This window comes from Phyllobates terribilis, unplaced genomic scaffold, assembly GCF_046119375.1.
Source record: "Phyllobates terribilis strain yellow unplaced genomic scaffold, ASM4611937v1 Scaffold_2__4_contigs__length_985480577, whole genome shotgun sequence".
Taxonomy (NCBI): Eukaryota; Metazoa; Chordata; class Amphibia; order Anura; family Dendrobatidae; genus Phyllobates; species Phyllobates terribilis.
In genome coordinates this window covers 18,662,573-18,688,012 of record NW_027362762.1, presented here as the reverse complement: position 1 = coordinate 18,688,012, position 25,440 = coordinate 18,662,573, and the positions used below count along the sequence as shown (strand labels likewise).

General features: G+C 46.8%; 1 pseudogene; it reads right to left on the bottom strand.

Annotated features, from left to right (window-relative positions):
- On the bottom strand, nt 1–24,073 carry LOC141189650 (uncharacterized; annotated as a pseudogene).
- Between the last annotated feature and the right edge of the window lie 1,367 nt (nt 24,074–25,440).

Here is a 25,440-nt window from a genome sequence, read left to right as displayed (position 1 = left end):
TCCTGCTATTCCATTTGATTGGGCTAAACCTCTATGCCTTTATTGTCTCCCCCAATACATTCTACATTATTCTTAGTTGTTTTCCTTCATGTAGAATTAACCTACATGGAAAGAAAGGGTTTATTTTTATTCCGATATTTCTGTCCCATTGACTTGCATTGGGCTCCGGTATCGGAATCGGCGATATCCGATACTTTTTGGGTATCGGTCCGATCCAATCCGATCCGATATTTCCCGATATCGGAAGGTATCGCTCAACACTATTATTAAGTAATTGTCCATCTGTCCATAATTAGCTTAATTGCTGAGATTCACCCATCTTTTCCTGAAATCCTGGCTGGTAAATCACGTCTTTGTCCAGCACGTGTCCGGGCCTACATGTCAACTGCTTCTCAGCATGCAGATCCTTCTTCTGTGTCTTGTGGGATGGGAAGAGCGAGAGAGCCCCCTGCTTTTCCAGCATGAGTTTTATAGCACCTGTCATTCTACATATGGTAGTCAACTAAAAATACACACACAAATGACGCATGTCAACTAAAAACGATGGCTGATGCAATCTTTGTGCAATGTATAGAACTCAGAATAGAATGAATATGCATAATTAATATTTAACAGCTATATACAGTAGAGACCAAAAGTTTGGACACACCTCATTTAAAGATTTTTCAGTATTTTCATGACTATGAAAATTGTACATTCACACTGAAGGCATCAAAACTATGAATTACCACATGTGGAATTATATACTTAACAAAACAGTGTGAAACAACTGAAAATATGTCTTATATTCTAGGTTCTTCAAAGTAGCCACCTTTTGCTTTGATGACTGCTTTGCGCACTCTTGGCGTTCTCTTGATGACCTTCAAGAGGTAGTCACTAGTATCATGTGTGTAGGGCCAAGTCTTCGATAAAATACATATAATGAAGACCATTATTCCTTTGTGATTTTATTATTGTGGTGTCATAGACACTGACCTTAGATGAGTATGAATTTCGTTGGGTAGAATTCTAGGAAATATTGTTCCCTTTTCTATTTTTGGCAGTGATTCTTACTTTAATTTGATGGCGTCAGGGTCACGATAAAAACAGCTGCGTTAAAGTTTCAAGATTTCTGTTTCTTGTCTCTTCCTATCTGAGGATATACAAAAAAAATACTACGAATGTGTCTGACGTAAAGCAAGTCTGCAACGAAGAGCGGACTAGAATTTCTTGACTATGAAGTTGCTTGCAGTAATCTATGTTACATATATTGATAGTAGTTTTTGATATCTGTGTTTCTTACACGAGTACCGGGAAAAGATTTTCCTATTTTACTAATATAAACCCCTGATGTTCACTATATCAGAGATCAAACCCAAAATCTGAGCAGTAATGGTTTTCTGTATTGGTTTTCTGTAAGGCAACTTGAGACAGCAGAGCCATACACCTGCCAAGTGTCTTACAATGTGAACATTAATATGTCTTCTCCCTTGTGTAACTTCTGATGTTTAACAAGGTATGATTTACGGTTAAAACATTTCCCACATTCCGAGCATGAAAACGGCCTTTCCCCTGTGTGCGTTCTCAGATGTTGAAGAAGAATGGCTTTATGGGTAAAACATTTCCCACATTCCGAGCATGAAAATGGCCTTTCCCCCGTGTGCGTTTTCAGATGTTTAAGAAGAATGGCTTTATGGGTAAAACATTTCCCGCATTCAGAGCATGAAAACGGCTTCTCCCCTGTGTGACTTCTTAGATGTTCATTAAAATGTGATTTCTGACTAAAAGACTTTTAACATTCAGGACAGGAGTACGGCTTCTCCCCTGTGTGAACTCTCTGATGTATCTTGAGATCTTCCTTACGCATATAGCATTTTCCACATGTCACACATGAAAATGGCTTCTCCCCGGTGTGGCTTATCTGATGTCTCTTAAGCCGATCTTTAACAATGAAGCATTTCCCACATTCAGAGCAAGAAAACGGCTTCTCCGCGGTGTGGCTTTTCTGATGTCTCTCAAGATGACCTTTAGCCAAAAAGCATTTCCCACATTCAGAGCAAGAAAACGGCTTCTCCCCGGTGTGAATTCCTAGATGATTTATAAGTTTCGACTTTTGCATAAATCCTTTTCCACACTCAGGACATGAATATGGCCTCTCCCCTGTGTGTTGTCTCTGATGTTTAACAAGATCTGATTTACTGATGAAACTTTTGTTACATTCCGAGCAGGAGAACGGCTTCTCCCCTGTGTGAGTTCTCAAATGTTCTATAATATTCGATCTGTGAGCAAAACGCTTCCCACATTTAGTACATGAAAACGGCTTCTCTCCTGTATGAATTCGCTGATGTACAACAAGATCTGATTTCTGAGTAAAACATTTCCCACACTCTGAACATGAATACGGCTTCTCCCCTGTGTGAATTCGCTGATGTACAACAAGATTTGATTTCTGGGTAAAACATTTCCCACACTCTGAACATGAATACGGCTTCTCCCCTGTGTGAATTCTCTGATGTACAACAAGATCTGATTTCTGGGTAAAACATTTCCCGCATTCTGAACAAGAATATTGTCTTTCATTTTTGTGACGATTAGATTTCTTTTTTCCACATTCAGAAGCCGATAATATTTTATCAAGTGTTTGTCCAGTGCTGCTTTTTCCAATCTGTGATTGATTATCTGCTACTTCATGATAAGGAGATGAAAGGAGATTCGTATGGGACCATCTCATCCAGTCTTCACCTGAAAACAAAAAAAAATAAAAAACATTTAGTCATAATTAATATTTTAAAATTCTTAACGAGATTTGCTTGAATGCAGTCAGTCACGGTATGCCTTCTGATAGCTGTCAATATATTCAAATGAATAACTGTTTTAGTCTTCATATTGCTATATGAATGGGCAAAAAGTCTGAGCTGCCAGATGCCCTCAATAGGTTCTAGTTGGCATATAAGTACAAAAGGCAAGCTTATAGGCAATAGGTGAGTATGGCAGCGACATATCACATTTCACATTAGCTCTGCTACAGCCAGGTACTTGATTATTTACCTAGCTGCTGAGTGCTATCCATCATCCAGTTTATACTGCTAACTCAGCTCTACTATACCTAGTGCTCTCCGCACCCTCTACTCTGCTGAGTATCTGTCAGCTACTCCTGGTGCGGTCAACACCATCAACTCTGCTGCAAGTACCTAACAGCTTACACGTCTCTGCTATTCCAAGGTGCTGTCTGCACTTTCACTGTTTAGGAGGAAAGGAATGTCATGAATGGACTAGTTACACCAATGGCTCCTATTACAGGTATCAGTGAGCTCTTTACTAGCTCTTTGCCATATGCTATGGCAATGGGGCTGGATGTTATACCCTGGGGAGCTATGGGACTGAATGAAAAACCCTAAATTATTAATTAAGACTTGTGCCCAATTTTTTTCTCAATACAGTCTACATCCCTGGCCTGAAAAATCACAGATAATATTTCTCGGAGCCTTGTAGTAAAAGAACATGTTGATATCAACTGACCCAACTCACTGGACGAGGAATTCAGTAAGATCAGAAAGTTTCCTGTCATGTACATCTCCTCCATTGGATATTATGGAGGATGTTTTAGATTAACTCAGTCTGTAAATTATACAAGAGGAACAAAACACGAAATTTATGAAAGGCTCTTACCATTCACCAACATGGATAAGGGTTTTTCGTGTCCATTCATCGTTCCACCATGACTTTCCTGCAAGGATCCAACATAAGACATTAGAGAAACAAAATTCCAATATAGAGAAAGGTGGTCTGCAATACTTGGAGGAGTCAGCTGATGAAAACTTATCGACTTTATGGAATCCAGAGTACAAATTAGAATAAAACAAGGAGGACACGCAGCACTCCGGCTATGGCCTTCACATCTAGAGTCACTTTCTCGTCTTGGCTGAGTGCTGCGTGTTTTCCTTCTTTTAGTCCAGTTTGTACTCTGGATTCAAGGAAATAAAGAAGTTTTCATCATTTGGTGAGAACCATAACTCCTCTGTACTTGAATTATCAAGAAAAAAGACTAACATTAGTTTATGTCATATTAGCTGACGGTAAAAAACACTAGAAGTCATGAGCCAACTTGACCTAAAAGAAGGATCTCCTAAAGTGAATATCAGACAGAATTGACATTCACCCGTGGCATTGTGCTGTTGCTTCCATCTAAATCGCAGAATTATACATTTATCCTCGCTGAATATCCATCAAAGTGGATATCCAATCTGATGGTATCACTATCTTTTATAAAACCAGAAACCATTTGTAGCCGCCACCAACCCCAGCCGACATGGCGCCTATGTTTCACTACTGCTTCAGAAGGTTATGTCAAAGATTCATTACATCGGTCTATAGAGGATTTCCAGAAATCTCAGCTCCATCTACCTGATGATCCAGGAGGACATTCTGCTTCTCCTCTGGACGATCCTGGGAATATAGAGGACTGGGACTTCTCTCTGGTGGATTTCTCGGACTGGACCCATCTATAGGAAATATACACAGGACTGAATACATCGTCTACATGTGATGATCAGATGATGGGGGAGTCTAGGTGACCTCAGACCCGGCCTCTCCTCTATAATCAGGACGGTCTCCTCTTACCCGGAGATGTGAGGGGCTGGTGATCCTCCATCATGACGTCCTTGTACAGATCCTTGTGTCCTTCTAAATACTCCCACTCCTCCATGGAGAAATAGACGGTGACGTCCTGACACCTTATAGGAACCTGACACACACAATGACCGGTCATTAGCAGACCCCTCCCCTGGCGTTATTATATAATGTCCCAGCATTCCCGGCAGCGCTCACCTCTCCGCTCAGCAGCTCAGTGATCCTGTGGGTCAGTTCTAGGATCTTCTGCTCATGTATCAGTGAATGAGGTGGAGGCTCAGTGATGTCACTCGGGGTCCTGCTCCGCCCTCCTGACACATGGGGGGTCACACACTCCCCAGACGACGTCTTCACTACTGTGTGATCCTGTGTATGGGGAGACGCCGATCACTACATCTATTCTAAGGATCCTTCACCTTTCCCGTCATTTCTCTGCTTTATTCCTAGAGATCAGAGTGATGTGATGTGAAGCTCTCACCTCTCCAGTGATCCAGTAGATTATCTCCAGGGTGAGGTCTAATATCTGAGCAGCCATGTGGCTTCTGTCCTGCTCCATCCTCGGAGGGTCATCGATGAGTAGGGTCATTGTTTTTCAAAGAAAACTTTAGTTGGCTTGTGCCCTAAAGGGAACTGGAGGAATGAAAAGGAGGATTGAGAGCGAAATTCGGGAAGGATGTATTTATTCTTCTAGACTTGTCATCTGCCTTTGACACTCTTTCCTAACACAATCCTACAAGATGTGATGTGGAGTCGTGTCGGAGAGATGAGCTCTGCTTGACACCATCTAACAGAACAGGCAGAAACTGACGTAGATGGCAGTAGGTAAAATTGGGCTAACAGGATTGTGTACAGAAGCAAAAAGTGCACCGAAGGAATTTAGGAAAGCATACAGTAATCTAAAGGTAGAATAAACTACAGCAGGCCTGACCCAATGACAACTAGAGGGTAAATAGAGCCTGGAAGAGTAGCCTTTCGGGTGATATGTGCAAAATAGGCAGATTTAAAAATGAGTTATATTGGCACAAATTAATAAATATGTGTGTACATTATTATAAAATCAGATTGTGATTTTGGGAATATCGTTCTCCTCTAATTGTACATCATTCAGAGCATTCAGTTTAAATATTGGGTTTAGACTCCCATTCAGTGGCCCCGTCGGGGCTTACCTCCAAGCCCCCCAAGAAACAGGATTCAGACATATGCGCCGACAAGGCCAAAAACTATTATGTTGCCGACAGAGCGAACGTGCTCTTTAACATGCATCTGTGGCGCCCCTGCGGGTTCAGTTGCCACAGAGGTACTGCATCTCATCCAGAGGTGTGGTATCTCACTCTCAGGTAAGGATAGAGTGCTGTCCAGGACCCTAACACGAGCATCCATTACACTCCACTTCAGAGGGAAGGACGAGATTGCTCCTAAGGGAGAGCACAATCCCTGGTCCCTAGCTGGAGGGTGGAATCATATAGTGGGTGTAGGTGGAGGAAGAAGTACAGGGAAGCACTTGAGTAGGAGTATAAAAAGGGGAGCCATCTTGGGAGTGGTCAGAACAGTGAGGAGAGTGTGTGTGGAGCAGGAGCTCTGGAGGAGCTCTGCTCAGGAGGAGCGGGCCTGAGTTGAGAGGCCCAGGAGGAAAGGCTGAAAAGAAAGGGAGCAGAGGAAGGCTCCAGGAGTGAGGGGATCCTAGGGGCACGGGGAGTGCGGATGCCACCCGTGCGCCCAAAACTACCAGGACGTGGAGGGATCAGGCCGCAGAGAGGACTGGCCCCTAAACTAGTGGAGAACTACAAGGCTTAGCTAGAAACCAGAGGCTGCTGTACTTGCAAGGTGCAGCTGCCAACCACCACAATTACATCGCCGAAAAGGTAGCCACAGAGGGTCTAGGGGACTGCAGGTCGCCCGACAAGATCCGAGGCTACTGGCTTGGGACACTGATTGTGAGGCGCAGGGCAGGAGGGTGAGAGCCAGCGCAGGAAGATGACCAAAGAAGGCACATATAACAGGGTCCCGTTTAAGTACTCCTGAGTTACTTGAGAGATTGCTGAACCCCTTCCTTGGTGAATGCAGGACGATGTGGGAGATTACCCTGGTCCTGGTAGCCTGGAGTTCAACAACTGTGAGTAAATCTGAAGACTGCACCCCACTGTGTCCTAGAATTATTATCACTGTGACAGCCCCTGCACCGATCGACCCAGCACCGAGTACCCCACGGACCAGGGGGCGCGTCAACTTGGCGTCACGAACAGGATATGAACCCACCCGTTGTAACCGGGTATTGTGCGCCTAGAGACTGTGTTGTATACTGAATGTGGCGCCCGCCCAAGAAGAACGGGCGCCATTATGTGCGTGATCAAGGACGACAAGAAGCCTCCCATCGTGGGCCGGGTCCCAGAATGGCGCCAAAAGCGCAACCCGCCCCATGCACCTGTGGCCATATACCTAGACCTTTCCATCAGTCTGGGGAGGCTGTCCCCAGGTGTGGCCGACAGCAAGCAGCCATGGGACCGCCCCAGAAACGGGAGAGGAGAAGAGAGACCTTGGAGACAGGGCGGAGTCTCCAGCAGGCTAGACAGACCGCACCCGGCAGGCAAGATGGACGGAGATCAGCCTCAGACTCCGGGCTGTGGCCTGCAGCCAAGTACGTCACCCCTCACCCTGGAGGGGATATTAATGAAGCTGTCCCTGGAGGATACGGGGTTCCTCCGAGACGAGGTGCAAGAACTGGGCAGGAGAATGGAGGAGGCCCAGCGAGCTGCTGTTGCCGTCTGGAGAGCTGAGCTCCTGGAGAAGATGTTAACCCGGCAGCAGTCTGCGCTGCATGTGACCGGCAGCGCCCCAGCCCCGGCGGAGCTGCTCCTGGACCAGGGGGTGTCGGGCAGAGCTGAAGAGATTGCGGGAGCAGGAAGGAGCGATATCCCTGTCCCGGACGCCGCTGGAGCCGATCCGTTCTTGGTCACCCTGCAGGAAACTCCTTCCCCGGGCGCACACGACGCCGACCTGCTCCTAGGCCCCCAGCAGGAACCTCCGTCCCCGGGCGCTCACGACGCCGACCTGCTCCTAGGCCCCCTACAGGAGCCACCTGCCCCCACACCTGAATGGGTGTACGGACGCGCGACTTTGGATTGGTCCGAGGAGGTCGAGGACCAGAGCCGCCCTCTGATGCTCGCTCCCACACCCTTGGTTGCCCAGAGGGAAGAGGGAGACCAATTCCATTGGGATAACCCGGCGGGTGACCTGATGGGTTTTCCTCGGGAGATCCAAAAGGAGGCCGCACGCTGAGAGGAGCATTGCCGGTGGGAACTCCTTCAACTGGAGAAGGAGCGGTGCACCCGTTCGCTAGGAGAAAATGGAGGCCTGTAACATGGAGGAGAAGACCCGGGCCCGCAAGGCAAAGACAGCCACACCCAGTCCCCGCGCAGAAGGGACTGTCGTGAAGTTCGACCTGGACGCCGGGTGGGGCTTCATCAGAGAACCACAGGCTGCGAAGGATCTATTTGTTAACCGGAGGAGAGGACTACAAGCTCCAGCATGCCCCCATCATCTCATCCCCTCCCCCCCTTATACTGCAGACAGGAGAGGACTACAAGCTCCATCATGCCCCCGACATCATCTGATCTCCTCCCCCTTTATACTGCAGACAGGAGAGGACTACAAGCTCCAGCATGCCCCCGACATCATCTGATCCCCCCATCTTATACTGCAGACAGGAGAGGACTACAAGCTCCAGCATTTCCTTGAAATCATCTGATCCCCTCCCCCTTATACTGCAGACAGGAGAGGACTACAAGCTCCAGCATTAGAGTAGTTAGAGAGTGAGACATTTAGAGTCAGATCCTTGTTATTTTTGGAGGTCCCCTTTAGTCGTCTCCCGGTTTTCCCGGATGGATGGCGGTCAGCGCCCAGTAATCATTGACTGACTGTCCGCGCTGTGCGAGCAGCTTCACCTGATGCTGCGGTATTTCTGTTGCTTGTTCTCTGATTGTTCCCGGTGTGCGCTCCGCACTACGTCACTACAAGCTTTTCTGATTATTTCATTTTTTTTTGTTGCGTTTTTTTTCTGCATTTTCTCCCTTATCACATTTTCGGTTCTGATTGTCAGCAGCGTTTTTATAGTAGAGCTGCTTTGATTCTGCTCTACACTTTTCACATGCTCCTAATAGAAGCCTATAGAAAAACAATGCACAATAAAACAGCGTAGACGCACAGCGAGCACGAGACCCAATGAAATCTCATCCGTTCTGTTAAACGCAGCAGATTTTCTACACAAATCAGCAAAAGAAAATGCAACATTTATGCATTGTGTGAATAAGGCCTTTCTTATAAATAGGAGGTGCGAATATACAATAGAGTCACCAAACCAGCTCTGCTACCTGTGTGTGTATACAGCAGAGCTGATTATGTGTGTTGATTTAGCTCAGTTGTGTGTGTGTTCATGTAGCAGAGCTGAGTGTTGAGTTTGCAGAATTGCATGTTGATACAGAGCTGTGTGTGTTCATGTAGCAGAGCTGTGTGTTGAGTTTGCAGAATTGCATGTTGATACAGAGCTGTGTGTGTGTTCGTGTAGCAGAGTTGTTTGTGTTGATGTAGCAGAGCTGAGTATGTTGAGTTTGCAGAATTGCATGTTGATACAGAGCTGTGTGTGTTCATGTAGCAGAGTTGTTTATGTAGCAGAGCTGTGTGTGTGTGCGGTAATGTACTGTGGGTACAACATATTGTATCGGGCTGGTAACCTACAAAGCAGCGCACTATTAAGTCCATTATAAGTCTCTGTGTTCTGCCATTCCCGGCACTGTTCTGGTCGCTCCGGCGTCACGTGTCCACATCTGTGACCTGCTGGATCACGCCGTGTCCTCTGTGTGGAGCGGAGGTCACTTTCTCCATGTTCTCACGTCTTTGAGAATCAGATTAAGCTCTCTGGCCTCAGTCTACGTCCCATAGACTTAGGGTATGTGCAGACAGTCAGGAGCAGCTGCGGGTTTGACGCTGCGTGTCTATACAGCGTCAAAGCCGCAGCGTCCAGATGTTACAGCAGTGGATGGATGTGTAGAAATCCCATGTCCACTATGCGTCTCCGTTCACCTGTGGATCATCCGCGGAAACTGACCCGAGGTGCGTCCTTCAGACCTGCAGCATGTCAGTTTCCCTGCGGGTCCGCATGCCCGCTCCCCCCATACACTGACGTCAATAATGAAAGTCCACGAGAAAAAAATAAAAAAATTGCAGCGGCTCATTTGCATAAAATGAGGGTGGACGGCGCGCAGCTGTTCCGCAGCGTCGGGGCCCGGGCGGCTCCTGACAGTGGGCACTGGGCACAGACCCTTACACTGAGAAAGTGACCTCGGCTCCACAGAGGACGCGGCGTGATCCAGCAGGTCACAGATGTGGACACGTGACGCCACCGGAGTGACCAGTGCGCACAGCAATACACTCTCTGCACACCATCACTGAGGGAAAAAGCACCGGAAATGGAGGAACCTGAATCAACATTCCTGGGATGTAAGGCCACGTTCACACGGTCAGTATTCGGTCAGTATTTGTAAGCCTTAATCAGCAGTGGGTGATAATGCAGAAGAGGTGACGGGCTTCTATTATACTTTTCCTCTGATTGTTCCTCACCTGGTTATGGCTTCAAATACTGATGTCAGATACTGACCAAATACTAAACGAGGCCTAAAAGTTAGTTATCTACCCAAGCATGTATCCTGGGGAAAGAAATGGTGTGAGGAGCCATTCAGCCCAAGGCCGACACCACCCCCCGTCCTGTCCTCTACTGACAGGAGAGTGAAGAGGAGGAGAGGCGAGGAAGAAAAAGCAAAATATACCGGAGCTGCGGTCACTGCGTCCTCCGAGGTTTACTATGAGCTTCCCTGGCTTTGTGATGAGATTTGTCGCCTCCATTCTCCTCAGTTCTGCAGCAGCATTTCCTGCAACCTGTAAACTACAACCCCCAGCATCCTTTGCACCTCCTCACAGAGTATAATACAGCATGACCCCCACCTCACTGCAGGGAGTCACCGCCATGTGCTCTGCTGCCTGGAAGGGGCAGGTTTCGTCCGCAGACGTCCTGTCCCTGCAGTGAGCGCGGCCATCTTGTTGGTGGGAGTCTCCTAGTTACCAGGACTCGCAGTATTACACATGGTGGCAGCAGCCGGCTGCTCCTCCTGAGCTCAGGGACAGAGGAGATGGGGGATTTGTGGCAGAAGCCATCGTACTGACGGCTCGTACAATATACCATTATCCCAGTGTTATAAATACAGTGGGGAGAATAAGTATTTGATACACGGACGATTTTGCAGGTTTTCCCACCTAAAAAAGAATGGAGGGGTCTGTAATTTGTATCGTAGGTCGCTTCACCTGTGAGAGACAGAATCTAAAAATAATCCAGATAATCACATTGTATGATTTTACTTAATTAATTTGCATTTTATTGTATTACCAACCAGCAAGAATTCTGACTCTCACAGAGCTGTTAGTGTTTCTTTAGGACACCTGTCCACACACTCAATCACACTCCAACCTCTCCACCATGGCCAAGACCAAAGAGCTGTCTTCTCCTTCCTTCACACGTAGATCCTCCTTCTGGTGTCATGTGTAGTGCAAGAGCCTCACCCTGTCTCTAACATGGGGTTATATAGCCCCCTCATAGCATCTGTTCATCATATATGGCACTGTGCTAAAAATACCAAAAATAGCACTTTGTGATGTCAGCTAAAAGAACCCTAGCACGATGGCTGATGCAATCTTATGCAATGTATGGTTCAGAATTAAGAATAAAATGAATATCTGTAATTAATATTTAACAACAAGTATCATCAGATTGGCAGGTTACACAGTACATAACAACACCCAACTTTCTGGAGACCCTGAGAGGCAAATGTGCCTGTTTATGCTGTGATAGATCCCATAGATGTGCTCCTGGAGGATTTCTTCACTGGGTCCCTGATGGATCACTGCAGCGCCAAATTAGCTGGAGTCTACAGGCAGCTGATGGTGTCCTGTTCCATCATTGCTTTAAATTGAATCGGCATCCATGATGCAGATACAGTTGAAAAGTTATGCCTGGCGGGGGAGGGGGTGCACGTAGTCTGCTGACATTGGCGGTGCGCTACTGCTGCCCGGTAACAGGTTATGAAATGAAAGTGTACAATGTGTGGGACTGTAGGTCATAGTGCACACACATGGTTTTTGAATGAATGCCCCCCCGATTAACCCCCTAACCTTGGAGCAAGTGGGAAAATTGTGTAGGATTTGGTGCGTCTTTTACCGGACCAGGGTTTCTACTTCTACATAGATAATTTCTACACCAGCATCTCCCTCTTCCCTCAGCATTCCCTTTAAGTATGTGGTACTGTGTGCAACATCTAGAGAGGCCTTGTGAGATCACTAACCAGGCAATTGCTTGGAAAAACGAGTGCAGAGCCCAATGTTGCGACAACATGCTTAGAGACAAGAGGGATGTCTATATCTTGACCACAACACGGGAAAATGGCAGCACCCTGACCCTTGTACGAGGTACCTCTACAGTGACCCAAAAAAGGTTCAATAAGAACAAGGGAGGGCTTGATCTTACTGGTCAAGTTGTGAAGCCTTAGAGCCGTGCGGAAACAAAAATGTGGTACAAAAAGTTATCCAGGCACTTCTTACAAGTTGGCTGCCACGGGAATGCCACGACAGAGAGGGGCCAGAAGAGCGTGGCGGCCGCTTCACGAACTCTTGCACTGATTAGAACTGTTTCACTCTCTTATTAAACAGTGCAAGTTTTTCCCTTGCTGGCAGCACAAGGGGTAATCAGTTCAGTTGATGTCCTGGAGCTCTCCAACCTGTTCAGTGTTGGCCACTCCCCTCTGCTATATACGGTACAGACCAAAAGTTTGGACACACCTTCTCATTTAAAGATTTTTCTGTATTTTCATGACTATGAAAATTGTACATTCACACTGAAGGCATCAAAGCTATGAATTAACACGTGGAATTATATACTTAACAAAAAAGTGTGAAACAACTGAAAATATGTCTTATATTCTTGGTTCTTCAAAGTAGCCACCTTTTGCTTTGATGACTGCTTTGCACGCTCTTGGCATTCTCTTGATGAGCTTCTAGAGGTAGTCACTAGTATCATGTGTGTAGGGCCAAGTCTTCGATAAAATACATATAATGAAGACCATTATTCCTTTGTGATTTTATTATTGTGGTGTCATAGACACTGACCTTAGATGAGTATGAGTTTCGTTGGGTAGAATTCTAGGAAATATTGTTCCCTTTTCTATTTTTGGCAGGTCAGGCCCTTATGAGAACAGGCACCGAGACATCTTCTCACGTGATTCTTACTTTAATTTGATGGCGTCAGGGTCACGATAAAAACAGCTGCGTTAAAGTTTCAAGATTTCTGTTTCTTGTCTCCTCCGATCTGAGGATGTACAAAAAAATACTACGAATGTGTCTGACGTAAAGCAAGTCTACAATGAAGAGCGGACTAGAATTTCTTGACTATGAAGTTGCTTGCAGTAATCTATGTTACATATATTGATAGTAGTTTTTGATATCTGTGTTTCTTACACGAGTACTGGGAAAAGATTTATCCTATTTTACTAATATAAACCCCTGATGTTCACTATATCAGAGATCAAACCCAAAATCTGAGCAGTAGTGGTTTTCTGTATTGGTTTTCTGTAAGGCAACTTGAGACAGCAGAGCCATACACCTGCCAAGTGTCTTACAATGTGAACATTAATATGTCTTCTCCCTTGTGTAACTTCTGATGATTAACAAGATGTGATTTACGGTTAAAACATTTCCCACATTCCGAGCATGAAAATGGCCTTTCCCCTGTGTGCGTTCTCAGATGTTCAAGAAGAATGGCTTTATGGGTAAAACATTTCCCACATTCTGAGCATGAAAACAGCTTCTTTCCTGTGTGACTTCTTAGATGTTCATTAAAATGTGATTTCTGACTAAAAGACTTTTAACATTTAGGACAGGAGTACGGCTTCTCCCCTGTGTGAACTCTCTGATGTATCTTGAGATCTTCCTTACGCATATAGCATTTTCCACATGTCACACATGAAAACGGCTTCTCCCCGGTGTGGCTTTTCTGATGTCTCTCAAGATGACCTTTAGCCAAAAAGCATTTCCCACATTCAGAGCAAGAAAACGGCTTCTCCCCTGTGTGAATTCCTAGATGATTTATAAGTTTTGACTTTTGCACAAATCCTTTTCCACACTCAGGACATGAATATGGCCTCTCCCCTGTGTGCCGTCTCTGATGTTTAACAAGATCTGATTTACTAATGAAACTTTTGTTACATTCTGAGCAGGAGAACGGCTTCTCCCCTGTGTGAGTTCTCAAATGTTCTGTAATATTCGATCTATGAGCAAAACGCTTCCCACATTTAATACATGAATACGGCTTCTCTCCTGTGTGAATTCTCTGATGTCCAACAAGATCTGATTTCTGGGTAAAACATTTCCCACACTCTGAACATGAATACGGCTTCTCCCCTGTGTGAATTCTCTGATGTACAACAAGATTTGATTTCTGGGTAAAACATTTCCCACATTCTGAACAAGAATATTGTCTTTCATCTTTGTGACGATTAGATTTCTTTTTTCCACATTCAGAAGACGATAATATTTTATCAAGTGTTTGTCCAGTGCTGCTTTTTCCAATCTGTTATTGATTATCTGCTACTTCATGATAAGGAGATGAAAGGAGATTCGTATGGGACCTTCTCATCCAGTCTTCACCTGAAAACAATAAAAGAATAAAAAACATTTAGTCATAATTAATATTTTAAAATGTCTAAAGAGATTTGCTTGAATGCAGTCAGTCACGGTATGCCTTCTGATAGCTGTCAATATATTCAAATGAATAACTGCTTTAGTCTTCATATTGCTATATGAATGGGCAAAAAGTCTGAGCTGCTGGATGCCCTCAATAGGTTCTAGTTGGCATATAAGTACAAAAGGCAAGCTTATAGGCAATAGGTGAGTATGGCAGCGACATATCACATATTACATTTCACATTTAGCTCTGCTACAGCCAGGTACTTGATTATTTACCTAGCTGCTGAGTGCTATCCATCATCCAGTTTATACTGCTAACTCAGCTCTACTATACCTAGTGCTCTCCGCACCCTCTACTCTGCTGAGTATCTGTCAGCTACTCCTGGTGCGGTCAACACCATCAACTCTGCTGCAAGTACCTGACAGCTTACACGTCTCTGCTATTCCAAGGTGCTGTCTGCACTTTCACTGTTTAGGAGGAAAGGAATGTCATGAATGGACTAGTTACACCAATGGCTCCTATTACAGGTATCAGTGAGCTCTTTACTAGCTCTTTCTCATATGCTATAGCGATGGGGCCGGATGTTATACCCTGGGGTGCTATGGGACTGAATGAAAAACCCTAAATTAATAATTAAGACTTGTGCCCAATATTTTTCTCCATACAGTCTACATCCCTGGCCTGAAAATCACAGATAATATTTCTCGGAGCCTTGTAGTAAAAGAACATGTTGATATCAACTGACCCAACTCACTGGACGAGGAATTCAGTAAGAAAGTTTCCTGTCATGTACATCTCCTCCATTGGATATTATGGAGGATGTTTTAGATTAACTCAGTCTGTAAATTATACAGGAGGAACAAAACACGAAATTTATGAAAGGCTCTTACCATTCACCAACATGGATAAGGGTTTTTCGTGTCCATTCATCGTTCCACCATAACTTTCCTGCAAGGATCCAACATAAGACATTAGAGAAAAAAATTCCAATATAGAGAAAGGTGGTCTGCAATACTTGGAGGAGTCAGCTGATGAAAACTTATCGACTTAATGGAATCCAGAGTACAAATTAGAATAAAACAAGGAGGACACGCAGCACTCCGGCTATGGCCTTCACATCTAGAGTCACTTTCTCGTCTTGGCTGACTGCTGCGTGTTTTCCTTCTTTTAGTCCAGTTTGTACTCTGGATTCAAGGAAATAAAGAAGTTTTCGTCATTTGGTGAGAACCATAACTCCTCTGTACTTGAATTATCAAGAAAAAAGACTAACATTAGTTTATGTCATATTAGCTGACGGTAAAAAACACTAGAAGTCATGAGCCAATTTGACCTAAAAGAAGGATCTCCTGAAGTGAATATCAGACAGAATTGACATTCACCCGTGGCATTGTGCTGTTGCTTCCATCTAAATCGCAGAATTATACATTTATCCTCGCTGAATATCCATCAAAGTGGATATCCAATCTGATGGTATCACTATCTTTTATAAAACCAGAAACCATTTGTAGCCGCCACCAACCCCAGCCGACATGGCGCCTATGTTCCACTACTGCTTCAGAAGGTTATGTCAAAGATTCATTACATCGGTCTATAGAGGATTTCCAGAAATCTCAGCTCCATCTACCTGATGATCCAGGAGGACATTCTGCTTCTCCTCTGGACGATCCTGGGAATATAGAGGACTGGGACTTCTCTCCGGTGGATTTCTCGGACTGGACCCATCTATAGGAAATATACACAGGACTGAATACATCGTCTACATGTGATGATCAGATGATGGGGGAGTCTAGGTGACCTCAGACCCGGCCTCTCCTCTATAATCAGGATGGTCTCCTCTTACCCTGAGATGTGAGGGGCTGGTGATCCTCCATCATGACGTCCTTGTACAGATCCTTGTGTCCTTCTATATACTCCCACTCCTCCATGGAGAAATAGACGGTGACGTCCTGACACCTTATAGGAACCTGACACACACAATGACCCGTCATTAGCAGACCCCTCCCCCGGCGTTATTATATAATGTCCCAGCATTCCCGGCAGCGCTCACCTCTCCGCTCAGCAGCTCAGTGATCCTGTGGGTCAGTTCTAGGATCTTCTGCTCATGTATCAGTGAATGAGGTGGAGGCTCGGTGATGTCACTTGGGGTCCTGCTCCGCCCTCCTGACACACGGGGGGTCACACACTCCCCAGACGACATCTTCACTACTGTGTGATCCTGTGTATGGGGAGACGCCGATCACTACATCTATTCTAAGGATCCTTCACCTTTCCCGTCATTTCTCTGCTTTATTCCTAGAGATCAGAGTGATGTGATGTGAAGCTCTCACCTCTCCAGTGATCCAGTAGATTATCTCCAGGGTGAGGTCTAATATCCGAGCAGCTATGTGGCTTCTGTCCTGCTCCATCATCGGAGGGTCATCGATGAGTAGGGTCATTGTTTATCAAAGAAAACTTTAGTTGGCTTGTGCCCTAAAGGGAACTGGAGGAATGAAAAGGAGGATTGAGAGCGAAATTCGGGAAGGATGTATTTATTCTTCTAGACTTGTCACTCTTTCCTAACACAGTCCTACAAGATGTGATGTGGACACGTGTCGGAGAGATGAGCTCTGCTTGACACCATCTAACAGAACAGGCAGAAACTGACGTAGATGGCAGTAGATAAAATCGGGATAACAGGATTGTGTACAGAAGCAAAAAGTGCACCGAAGGAATTTAGGAAAGCATACAGTAATCTAAAGGTAGAATAAACTACAGCAGGCCTGACCCAATGACAACTAGAGGGTAAATAGAGCCTGGAAGAGTAGCCTTTCGGGTGATATGTGCAAAATAGGCAGATTTAAAAATGAGTTATATTGGCACAAATTAATAAATATGTGTGTACATTATTATAAAATCAGATTGTGATTTTGGGAATATCGTTCTCCTCTAATTGTACATCGTTCAGAGCATTCAGTTTAAATATTGGGTTTAGACTCCCATTCAGTGGCCCCGTCGGGGCTTACCTCCAAGCCCCCCAAGAAACAGGATTCAGACATATGCGCCGACGAGGCTAAAAACTATTATGTTGCCGACAGAGCGAACGTGCTCTTTGACATGCATCTGTGGCGCCCCTGCGAGTTCAGTCGCCACAGAGGTACTGCATCTCACCCAGAGGTGTGGTATCTCACTCTCAGATAAGGATAGAGTACTGCCCGGGACCCACACACTTGTATCCATTACACTCCACTTCAGAGGGAAGGGCGAGATTGCTCCTAAGGGAGAGCACAATCCCTGGTCCCTAGCTGGAGGGTGGAATCATATAGTGGGTGTAGGTGGAGGAAGAAGTACAGGGGAGCACTTGAGTAGGAGTATAAAAAGGGGAGCCATCTTGGGAGTGGTCAGAACACTGAGAAAAGAGTGTTTGGAGCAGGAGCTCTGGAGGAGCTCTGCTCAGGAGGAGCGGGCTTGAGTTGAGAGGTCCAGGAGGAAAGGCTGAAGAGAAAGAGAGCAGAGGAAGGCTCCAGGAGTGAGGGGATCCTAGGGGCACGGGGAGTGCGGATGCCACCCGTGCGCCCGAATCTACCAGGACGTGGAGGGATCAGGCCGCAGAGAGGACTGGCCCCTAAACTAGTGGAGAACTACAAGGCTCCGCTAGAAACCGGAGGCTGCTGTACTTGCAAGGTGCAGCTGCCAACCACCACAATTACATCGCCAAAAAGGTGGCCACAGAGGGTCCAGGGGACTGCAGGTCGCCCGACAAGATCCGAGGCTACCGGCTTGGGACACTGATTGTGATGCGCAGGGCAGGACGGTGAGAGCCAGCGCAGGAAGACAACCGAGGAAGGCACATATAACGGGGTCCCGTTTAAGTACTCCTGAGTTACTTGAGAGATTGCTGAACCCCTTCCTTGGTGAATGCAGGATGATGTGGGAGGTTACCCTGGTCCTGGTAGCCTGGAGTTCAACAACTGTGAGTAGATCTGAAGACTGCACCCCACTGTGTCCTGGAATTATTATCTGCGCTATCACCTGCACTACACTGCACAGCAACATCTACCTCATTAATCATCACTGCACCGCCCTGGAGCTTAGCGCTACCTGTGGAGAGCTGAACCAACTCTGCTGCGTCACCATCAGCTCCAGAGGATCTGCACCGCAGCGGCGGCTCCATATAGCCTCATACCACAGGTGGCGTCACAAACATTAAACTATAAAAACTATAATAATCCCCTTTTATTGACCGCCCTGGGTCATGGACCGGGTCACTGCCACTGTGACAGCCCCTGCACCGACCGGCCCGGCACCGAGTACCCCATGGACCAGGGGACACGTCAACTTAGCGTCACGAACAGGATATGAACCCACCAGTTGTAACCGGGTATTGTGCACCTAGAGACTGTGTTGTATACTGAATGTGGAACCCGCCCCAGAAGAACGGGCGCCATTATGTGCGTGATCAAGGACGACAAGAAGCCTCCCATCGTGGGCCGGGTCCCAGAATGGCGCCAAAAGCGCAACCCGCCCCATGCGGCTGTGGTCATATACCTAGACCTGTCCATCAGTCTGGGGAGGCCGTCCCCAGGTGTGGCCGACAGAAAGCAGCCATGGGCCGCCCCAGAAAGGGGAGAGGAGAAGAGGGACCTTGGAGACAGGGCGGAGTCTCCAGCAGGCTAGACAGACCGCACACGGCAAGATGGACGGAGATCAGCCTCAGAATCCGGGCCGTGGTCTGCAGCCAAGTACGTCACCCCTCACCCAGGAGGGGGTATTAATGAAGCTGTCCCTGGAGGATACGGGGTTCCTCCGAGACGAGGTGCAAGAACTGGGCAGGAGAATGGAGGAGGCCCAGCGAGCTGCTGTCGCCATCTGGAGAGCTGAGCTCCTGGAGAAGAGGCTAACCCGGCAGCAGTCTGCGCTGCATGTGACCGGCAGCACCCCAGCCCTGGTGGAGCTGCTCCTGGAACAGGAGGTGTCGGGCAGAGCTGAAGCGATCGCGGGAGCAAGTAGGAGCGATATCCCTGTCCCGGACGGCGCTGGCGCCGATCCGTTCCTGGTCACCCTGCAGGAACCACCTTCCCCGGGCGCGCACGATGCCAACCTACTCCTAGGCCCCCTGCAGGAACCTCCGTCCCCGGGCACTCACGACGCCGACCTGCTCCTAGGCCCCCTACAGGAGCCACCTGCCCCCACACCTGAATGTGTGTACGGACGCGCCGCTTGCAAAAGGTCCGAGGAGGTCGAGGACTAGAGCCGCCCTCTGTTGCCCGCTCCCACACCCTTGGTTGCCCAGAGGGAAGAGGGAGACCAATTCCATTGGGATAACCCGGCGGGTGACCTGATGGGTTTTCCTCGGGAGACCCAAAAGGAGGCCGCACGCCGAGAGGAGCATTGCCGGCGGGAACTCCTTCAACTGGAGAAGGAGCGGCGCACCCGTGCACTAGGAGAAAATGGAGGCCTGTAACATGTAGGAAAAGACCCGGGCCCGCAAGGCAAAGACAGCCACACCCAGTCCCCGCGCAGAAGGGACTGTCGTGAAGTTTGACCTGGACGCCGGGTGGGGCTTCATCAGAGAACCACAGGCTGCGAAAGATCTATTTGTTAACCGGAGGGACGTGGAGTCCCACCTCCAGCAAGGACATCCTGACAGAGACCTGTACCCTGGTGACCGTGTCACCTATACCCGGCATAAGAGAGAACGCGGGTGGTATGCCCTCCATGTGCACAGGGTAGTGGAGGAGGAAGTGGACATGCCCCTGCCGTCCGAGGCTGATGACCCGGCTGGGTCAGCCTACAGCGGACAGGTGTTTCCCAGGAGGGAGAACCACTATTAAGCTCCCTGGTTAAAAACTAAACTGTATATAGTTACCCGGAAGGGTACATCCTTGTATGAGTGAACTGAAAAAGTTTTGTGTGTTACCTAGTTACCCGGTGAGGGTATAAGAACTGACAGGCTGAGGACTGTGAGCAGCCAAAAACTTTAAACTGTAAATAGTTTGCACTTCTTAAAGTGCTTCTTATTGGTTTTATGCAGACCGCAGAACAAAAGCTTGTTTGGCGTGGCCGAAGACGTGGTCCAACAGCTGGATCACCTATGCCCTGCAGCCACGCCCAGGGCCTACGTTGATGGTTTTCGGACAGGTCCCTCAAAATTGCACTTTCTTCAGTAATATGGACACCCGGCTATAGATTTCACTGTAGTTTATTGAAAATGTTTGATATGGAAAAGTGTTTTATTGATGTGAAGAGAATTTTATTGGAAGAAAGTTTCATAATGTTTTATAAGCTGATACAGTAACATGTAACGTTCAAGAAAATGTGCCTCCCATAAAGGGAAGAAAAGTTGTGTGATATTCTTATATGTGATGCATCTAAAAAAATTTGTAAGTCTAAAATTAGTTTTTCTCTGTTCCAGCCCGCGGACGTGCTGTGTTTTTCCAGGGGGGTATGTGGCGCCCCTGCGGGTTCAGTCACCACAGAGGTACTGCATCTCACCCAGAGGTGTGGTATCCCACTCTCAGGTAAGGATAGAGTACTGCCCGGGACCCACACACTTGCATCCATTACACTCCACTTCAGAGGGAAGGGTGAGATTGCTCCTAAGGGAGAGCACAGTCCCTGGTCCCTAGCTGGAGGGTGGAACCAAGTTGGGGATGTGGGTCGAGGAAGAAGTACAGAGGGGCACTTGAGTAGGAGTATGAAAAGGGGAGCCATCTTGGGAGTGGTCAGAACAGTGAGGAGAGAGTGTGTGGAACAGGAGCTCTGGAGGAGCTCTGCTCAGGAGGAGCGGGCCTGAGTTGAGAGGCCCAGGAGGAAAGGCTGAAGAGGAAGGGAGCAGAGGGAAGGCTCCAGGAGTGAGGGGATCCTAGGGGCACGGGAAGTGCGGATGCCACCCGTGCGCCAGAATCTACCAGGACGTGGAGGGATCAGGCCGCAGAGGGGACCGGCCCCTAAACTAGTGGAGAACTACAAGGCTCAGCTAGAAACCGGGGCTGCTGTATTTGCAAGGTGCAGCTGCCAACCACCACAATTACATCACCGAAAAGGTGGCCACAGAGGGTCCAGGGGACTGCAGGTCGCCCGACAAGATCCGAGGCTACCAAAAATGGACACTGATTGTGAGGGTGAGAGCCAGCACCGGAAGACGACCGGGTCACTGCCACTGTGACATCCCCTGCACCGACCGGCCCGGCACCGAGTACCCCACGGCCCAGGGGGCGTGTCACATCATTTTCGGATGTATACACCTACTGGAGGTGGACATTCAGATGTAGTCCACTACGTCTGAGTGTCAGTAACCAGAAGGCGTACACGTCCGAAAATGATACACGGCAGAGCGCATGTTCACTCTGTTGACACCATTCTAGTCTATGACCCCGTTGCCGCATACATCAAAATTCGGTTTTGATGATTTTTTGAAAAATCCTAGTAGAATTAAATTCCACTTAAATTTATTCGCTTATCTCTATCGATACCTCTGCAAAGACAATCTGTACTTTACTCTTCTTCTTTTTCCCCCTCAAGCAATCACTTATAAGGTTTCTCCTGTGCTTCTCCATGTACTCTGGATTTCACCACCTCAAACAATCAGAGTCTCCCTGACCTGGCAAAATAATGAGAGAACTCTATCCTTTTCAGTGAAGCCTACAATCATCCTGCTGATACTACACAGTCATATGAACAGCTCCTCTCCACACCTTCCCCAGTGGATCGTCAGCCCTCGCAGACCGGGTCCTCTCTACCGGCCGTCACTTATTTCCTTCATGGTTCTTATCTCATGTTATACAGTACAGACCAAAAGTTTGGACACACCTTCTCATTTAAAGATTTTTCTGTATTTTCATGACTATGAAAATTGTACATTCACACTGAAGGCATCAAAACTATGAATTAACACATGTGGAATTATATACTTAACAAAAAAGTGTGAAACAACTGAAAATATGTCTTATATTCTAGGTTCTTCAAAGTAGCCACCGTTTGCTTTGATGACTGCTTTGCACACTCTTGGCATTCTCTTGATGAGCTTCAAGAGGTAGTCACTGGAAATGGTCTTGAAGGAGTTCCCAGAGATGCTTAGCATTTGTTGGCCCTTTTGCCTTCACTCTGTGGTCCAGCTCACCCCAAACCATCTTGATTGGGTTCAAGTCTGGTGACTGTGGAGGCCAGGTCATCTGGCATAGCATCCCATCACTCTCTTTCTTGGTCAAATAGCCCTTACACAGCCTGGAGGTGTGTTTGGGGTCATTGTCCTGTTGAAAAATAAATGATGGTCCAACTAAACGCAAACCGGATAGAATAGCATGCCGCTGCAAGATGCTGTGGTAGCCATGCTGGTTCAGTATGCCTTCAATTTTGAATAAATCCCCAACAGTGTCACCAGCAGAGCACCCCCACACCATCACACCTCCTCCTCCATGCTTCACGGTGGGAACCAGGCATGTAGAGTCCATCCGTTCACCTTTTCTGCGTCGCACAAAGACATGGTGGTTGGAACCAAAGATCTCAAATTTGGGCTCATCAGACCAAAGCACAGATTTCCGCTGGTCTAATGTCCATTCCTTGTGTTCTTTAGCCCAAACAAGTCTCTTCTGCTTGTTGCCTGTCCTTAGCAGTGGTTTCCTATTAGCTATTTTACCATGAAGGCCTGCTGCACAAAGTCTCCTCTTAACAGTTGTTGTAGAGATGTGTCTGCTGCTAGAACTCTGTGTGGCATTGACCTGGTCTCTAATCTGAGCTGCTGTTAACCTGCGATTTCTGAGGCTGGTGACTCGGATAAATTTATCCTCAGAAGCAGAGGTGACTCTTGGTCTTCCTTTCCTGGGGCGGTCCTCATGTGAGCCAGTGTCTTTGTAGCGCTTGATGGTTTTTGCATCTGCACTTGGGGACACTTTCAAAGTTTTCCCAATTTTTCGGACTGACTGACCTTCATTTCTTAAAGAAATGATGGCCACTCGTTTTTCTTTACTTAGCTGCTTTTTTCTTGCCATAATACAAATTCTAACAGTCTATTCAGTAGGACTATCAGCTGTGTATCCACCAGACTTCTGCACAACACAACTGATGGTCCCAACCCCATTTATAAGGCAAGAAATCCCACTTATTAAACCTGACAGGGCACACCTGTGAAGTGAAAACCATTTCCGGTGACTACCTCTTGAAGCTCATCAAGAGAAAGCCAAGAGTGTGCAAAGCAGTCATCAAAGCAAAAGGTGGCTACTTTGAAGAACCTAGAATATAAGACATATTTTCAGTTGTTTCACACTTTTTTGTTAAGTATATAATTCCACATGTGATAATTCATAGTTTTGATGCCTTCAGTGTGAATGTACAATTTTCAGTCATGAAAATACAGAAAAATCTTTAAATGAGAAGGTGTGTCCAAACTTTTGGTCTGTACTGTATATTAGTTCAACCTTCTGTATAGTACAATAATAACTATTATAATAAAAACCCATAATTACCTGCCGCCCGTAGTCCTATAATAGTTATATACCGCACATTACACCGGAGCTTCAGTGCCGCAGACTCCGGGGGATCGGCCGCTTCTTCCCGTCCTCTCCGGACTGTGAGCGGACAGGAGACGCACATATACCGGAGCTGCGGTCGCTGCGTCTTCTCCGGTCTCGGGGAGGTTTTCTGTGGTGTTTTCTGGTTTACAGCATGTGAGGCAGGAAGATTAGCAGGAAGGGGCAGGTTTCGGCCGCAGACGTCCTGTCCCTGCAGTGAGCGCGGCCATCTTGTTGGTGGGAGTCTCCTAGTTACCAGGACTCGCAGTATTACACATGGTGGCAGCAGCCGGCTGCTCCTCCTGAGCTCAGGGACAGAGGAGATGGGGGATTTGTGGCAGAAGCCATCGTACTGACGGCTCGTACAATATACCATTATCCCCGTACTATATATACACAGGTCTCAACGGTTACACGGCACATGGCGGCACCCAGCTGTCCGGAGACCCTGACAGGCAGCATTCAGTATCTCATTAGAACACGTCATGGTTCTTTCCCCAGACTCTAATATGTCTCGCTATACAGAATCTTCAAAATGATGCGTCTAATTAGAATCTATATTTATTTGTTTTGCAATCCAAATCTGTGACGTTTTGGTCAATCGGACCTTTATCAAACAGATTACACTGTTAGTGAAATGAAATGTTGCAATAAGAATAGTGTCATCTGTTCGTCTGATAAAGGTCCGATTGACCAAAACGTCACATATTTGAATGGCAAACTAAGTGATTATTGATGGTGATAGAGGTGAGTATTGATGGTGGTAGAGGTGAGTATTGATGGTGGTAGAGGTGAGTATTGATGGTGGTAGAGGTGAATATTGATGGTGGTAGAGGTGAGTATTGATGGTGGTTGAGGTGAATATTGATGGTGGTAGAGGTGAGTATTGATGGTGGTAGAGGTGAGTATTGATGGTGGTAGATGTAAGTATTGATGGTGGTAGAGGTGAATATTGATGGTGGTAGAGGTGAGTATTGATGGTGGTAGAGGTGAGTATTGATGGTGATAGAGGTGAGTATTGATGGTGGTAGAGGTGAGTATTGATGGTGGTAGAGGTGAGTATTGATGGTGGTAGAGGTGAATATTGATGGTGGTAGAGGTGAGTATTGATGGTGGTAGAGATGAGTATTGATGGTGGTAGAGGTGAGTATTGATGGTGATAGAGGTGAGTATTGATGGTGGTAGATGTGAGTATTGATGGTGGTAGAGGTGAGTATTGATGGTGATAGAGGTGAGTATTGATGGTGGTAGATGCGAGTATTGATGGTGGTAGAGGTGAGTATTGATAGTGGCAGATGTGAGTATTGATGGTGGTAGATGCGAGTATTGATGGTGGTAGAGGTGAGTATTGATGGTGGTAGATGTGAGTATTGATGGTGGTAGAGGTGAGTATTGATGGTGGTAGATGTGAGTATTGATGGTGGTAGATGCAAGTATTGATGGTTGTAGATACGAGTATTGATGGTGGTAGAGGTGAGTATTGATGGTGGTAGATGTGAGTATTGATGGTGGTAGATGCAAGTATTGATAGTTGTAGATACGAGTATTGATGGTGGTAGATGCGAG